Genomic DNA, 5,847 nt, shown 5'->3' on the forward strand with positions numbered 1-5,847 from the left:
TCTCATTTTCTTTGAAATTAATAAACTCAGCAATCTCCTTTTGATAAATAGGTGTTTTTTCCAATTATGTAAGGGGAACTTGTATTCTTAACTTTTCCAACACCTTAGTAAGACAAAACAAGTGACCCTATTTAGCAATCCTTTCGTTCTCATCTTCACCTTTCTTCATGACTGGAATTACTTGAGGAATTGAAACAAGTTTCTCCAAAGGAATTTTTTCAGTTTGATGTTGAGAATACTCATCTTGAAGTATTTGTGCCTTGCCATTTGCATTTTGTTGCTGATTTCCTTTAATCACTTGTTTTGCAGGCTAAGATTCTTGTGGAGTCGCCTTTGGTGAGGAAGTTGAAACTTGCTGCTCACTTTCATTTTCTTGACTTCTCGATATTTTCCTCGATCTCAAGTCATATTTCTTATGTAGTTCAGCTTGTATAAAATCAAAATTCTTTTTCCAATATTCATTAATTTCATTTTCATCATGAATGACATCTGTTTCATCATATGCATACTCTTCTCCTTTGATACCAAGTTCATCTTCATCTACTGCGTATAATGTAGAAATTTGATCTTCGGGTTGCTCCTGTTCTTCATCAGGATCTGCTTCTATATATAATGGTGCTTGAATCTGATTTTAATCTTTTCTTTCCCTCTGCAAGATTTGCAAAGGTTGTCTTATGTACTGGGGATTAAAGTTCTTATTAAACTGTGTTTGCTTCTGAAAATTCTTATTTTCTAACTCTAATTTATTTAACTTACCTGACCAAGTTTTAATTACATTACACATATCCTCCAATGCTTGACTTTGAGAGGATTTCATATTTGCCTTTCCCTTGTCCTGAATAGGCTATGTTTTTGGTGCTTTTCTTGTAACCACCAGATTTTCTTCTATCTCTAATGCATATGTTTGGATCTGATCAAGGGTTGGAGATCTTCTTTCCCTTAATTTGAATCCAAAATTTGATTCAAAAACCGCTGCAAAAGTTATTTTTGCACCAACAGGAGGAGGCTTAATCTCTGCTGGGAGAATATTGTACAATTTTTTAAATCTTCTGACAAATTCAACCACAGTTTCATCAGACTTTATCTTTATGGGATTAAACTCTTTTAATGAATACCCATGGTCTCTTTTTTCTCCCCATCTCTAAATAAATAAATGTTCCATCTATTCCTAAGAAGGAATAGTATTATTAGGAAGTTCTTTAAACCATTTTCTTGTTTCTCCATCCAAGGATTGAACAAAAGTCTTAAAGCAACATCTACATGTTCAACATATTTGTTTTCTGCAAAATTGCAAAATACTGACACATGATTCTCTACAGTTTGTTCATCTTCCCTTGTAATATAAGGAAGAGTTTTGAGGTAATCCTATGGCATTTGATTTAACAGTTGTGGCAATTGAAGAGGTGCATACCTATTCATCAAGAATGTAGGTATTTCCATGTTTATTGAACTTTGATTACCAATAGATGTGGAACCTGACTGAGAGGTGGATGAAATGTGTAGAGGTGGTAATGTAGCTATTGGTTGGGGTTGAATGATTATAGCAGATAAATGAAAAGTAACTGATTCTAAAGATTTATCTTGACAATTAGGTTCCTGAAACGAAGATGATGAAAAAATGACTCTTTATCAGATGAATGATCAGGTCAATTGCTGCCTGATGCAGACAATGTAGGAATTGGTGTAATTTGAATCTTAGACCCTCCAACCCTCTTAGAAATTAGCCTTTCAGGATTTGAAAGAGCTTGAACATTCTATTGTGAAGTGTCTTATCTTGTATGGGGTCTTCTTGAAGCCAAAGTTATTGCTTTGATTCAAAACAACCAAATATTTCCTCCTCACTGAACAACCAGAGGAAAATATTGAAAAATCAAGGGAAAAGTGTTATTATTCAATTACTTTTATTCAAAACAGCCAAACATTTCCTCCTCACTGAATAACCAAAGGAAAATATTGAAAATCCAGGGGAAAATATTCTTCTCTTATCTCCCCGACAACGACGCCAATTAATGTTGTACCTTAAGAAACCAATTTCCTGGCTATGGAGAAATTGTGCTTAAGACATTAATGATTATTTTTTGTTGTCACTTATTTGTCACTTTAATTTTTGTTGTATCCTCAAATGAAGGACTTGGAAAAATTGGTCTTTAGCCCTTAATACATGTATGACTAGAACATCTCAGAATGCCATTTGTTGCTAGATATAAATGATGAATGAAGAAAGCTTGAAGGAGAAGTTAAAGATAATAAGCTGCTTAACACAGAACCTACTATCCATCACTTAGAAGAATTATGAAAATGAGAACTGAATCATAGACAATATGATGCTTGACACAGAAACTATTATCTATAACTTAGAAAGGAAGATGAAAACTTCAAGTATAGGAGCGCTCTTTTAAGGGATTTTAACTTTATCTACATAAGAAAATAAAGACCTACAACTTCATTACTATACTTGAAAGAATAAAACATAAGATGACACATGACAGAAAAGGTTACAAAATTATACCCAACAATTCATGGAAACTTTTGATTCTTTCATTAATCAACAATTATATCAGGAATACAGTGGCTTAGTCTCCAAGTTCTCCAAAATTCGAACCACCAACCCTTTCTCTATAAATTTTCCTCTTCTTATACATTGTGAAACAGTTGCGGATCTTTGGAACTATCAAACTACTAAACTTCTTCTCTAACTACCTTCAGTAAAAACTATTACAAAATTTTACAAAGGGTGAAAGACACCTCAAAGAACATACAATAATAAGAAATAACTGAACTAGAAGATGAGAATAACTGTTGGCTTGCTCTGTTAATCGACCGCTGAGTTATTATGTATATGTCTTACTAATGATTAATCCTCTTTAACGATAATAAACAATGCTTGACTTTGAATCATGCATAAATCTAGACTTACGCATGTATGGGGCATTTTTATTGGCCAAAAGACAAAGAAAACATGCTCAATTGCCTTCCTCTTCAGATTCAGCTTTAATGCTAATTTTTCCTTTTATACAGAAAAATTAACGCAAATCTTTGATTATTATGGAACTAAAAAACAATTAATTCTGCTCATAAATCCATGGGATCTGCTTCATATCGCAAATCACAATCGTCCCTTTTAAATGATATATCAATATAAAACTTAATGATCTGTGATATAACAAATGCGACAGGAGAGTTAAACATATTATATGTAATATCGGGTCCGAAACCCATTGCAAATCACAATCGGTGCTATCAATGGATGTATTAACCCAAACCTTAACAATTTGTGATATGGCAGACCCACCAGAAATATAAAACATGGCATATATAATATCGGGTCTGGAATCCCAATCGCAAATCACAATCGGCGCTATGAACCAACACATATACATAAGGTGTTCTACGGACCCACCGGCATTATAAAATGCAATATATATGTTTTCGGGTCCGACATTTCAACGCTTATTTCTATTATAATCCTTTATAATAGAAATACATATAAAAATGCATAACCATAATGTATATGAAGGGCTTTTCGATACAGTCGGACCGCCAAGACTTTACAACAAAAAATATATATATTTTGGGTCCGTATGTTGAATGTTTTATTAACTGCTTATCACAATCGGCAATCGGTGATTCCCGTGATAACTTTATACTCGCTGTATTTTGCGATTGTTATTTAATCGCATCTCTAACACACACACACACACACACACACACACACGCACACAGATATATATAGATTATGGCTTCATATAACTATTTATATTGCAATTTAACTTAATCGCATGGGCCAATTCTTTTATACTTGTTCCTTTTGTGTTTTGATTCCGATATGTAATTTATTACATTTCCCTCTTGCCTTATCTTTTTTAAAGATATTTTCAAGTGATTCTTGAATGAAACATGAATATTAAAGGTAAAAAAAAAATGCACGTTACAACAGGTAGCATACAACGCTTCATGCTTCTTCAATTTTCTAGATGTGTAAGCTATTACTCTACCTTTTTGCATCAATAATGCTCCCAATCCTTGCTTTGAAGGATTGGTGCAGACAGTGAAGTCTTTTCCATGTCCGGTACTCGAAGGATTGGTGCACTAGTTAATAACCTATTTAGTTCAGTGAATGCAGTGTCACATTCATATGTCCATTCATACCTGACCCCCTTTCGCTGTAATGTGGTGATGGGTTTTGCAATCCTCAAAAACCCTTAAACTGCGATAATAACTGGAAAGCCCCATAAAAATACGCACGTCATGAGAATTTTTCAGTATTGGCCATTCCATTATGGCCTTTACCTTTTCCGGGTCAATTGAAATCCCTTCTCCTGAAATGATGTGCCCAAGATAATGAAATTTCTTCTAAAAGAAGGAACATTTTGACAATTTTCCATATAACTGATGTTCCCTTAAGAAAGTCAATACAACCCTTAGGTAATTTTCATGCTCCTTTTCATTCTTGGAATACAAAAGAATGTCGTTCATAAATACTCGCACAAATAGGTCCAAATACTTCCTAAACACACCATTCATGAGGCTCATGAATACTGTTGGTGCATTGGTCACACCAAATGGAATAACTATGAACTCGTAGTGCCCAAACTGAGTTCGAAATGTAGTTTTTGAGATGTCACCTTCCTTCATCCTCAATTGGTGGTATCCAGATCATAGATTGATCTTGGAGAAAATCGTTGCTCCCTTCACTTGATCAAATAGGTCATCTATTCTAGGTATCAGGTACCTATTCTTTAGTGTGGCTCTATTCAAGTCCTATAATCTATGCATACCCTTAAGGAACCATCCTTCTTCTTGACGAAAAGTACTGGTGCACCACAAGGTGAAATACTAGGTCTGATAAATCCCAAGTCTAAAATCTCTTTTAGTTGCATCTGCAACTCACAAATTTTTGGAGTTGTCATCCGATATGGTGTCTTAGATATTGGTGCTGCACAAGTTTTTAGGTTGATTGTGAAATCAATCTCCCTTACAAGAGGTAGTCCACACAATTCCTTAGGAAAGAAATCCTTGAATTCCCACAAAATTAGAACCTTCTCAGAGGCAACGTTTTACCTACATCATGGATATGAATTATAGAGACAATCCTCTCTTGATTCCAAACATCCCAATTGGCCTACCTTCATCATCTAAAAAATGACCTTCTTCTTGAAATGGTCTACCAAAGCTCGATGAGCTTCTAGCCAGTCCATTCCAATAATTACATCGTATGTCCCCAATGCCGTGACATATGCCTTCAAATTAGTTATACACACCCCGAGGTTTTGCCTGACATTGGTCAACACTAGGTCCTACTGCTTGTTTTATCCCACAAGCCATCTCAACTTGCTTAAAGTCATCATGCTCATAGGCTGCCAACACACATTTTTCTAATGCCACTGGTGAAATGAAACTATCTGCAGCATTTGAATGAACAAAATTTTAACTTTTACTTTGTTTATCATACTTAAGGTTTCTACAATGGAAGATTGGTGTTCAACTTATTGGTTATGAACTGCTGCATAGATTCGATGGTGGTTGCTTGCTCCCTCCATTAGTGCTTTTCCATATCTACGACTGTTACCAATTTGTACCTCAAGACAGTGATGTTGGTAATGAGGTCCCTTGCATCCAAACAAGTGATGTGTGGTAGATTTTGAATAGAATGTTTTGGATTTATTTGGAAAGAGATCCTTCCCTTGGGACCCCTTCCCCTACTTTTCGCTCCTCGTGCATGACCTCGATTTGCACGAATCATTGAAGATGCAAGTGAATATGCACTAGTAACCATTGAAATCCCCACTATCGGTGCTCTGGGTACAACCCTGTTTCCATATGGTAGTGGCCTCACACTCCCCACCT

Source organism: Pinus tabuliformis, chromosome 4_1 (assembly GCF_031772625.1).
Source record: "Pinus tabuliformis cultivar Carrire ecotype Pingquan chromosome 4_1, CPIR1, whole genome shotgun sequence".
Taxonomy (NCBI): Eukaryota; Viridiplantae; Streptophyta; class Pinopsida; order Pinales; family Pinaceae; genus Pinus; species Pinus tabuliformis.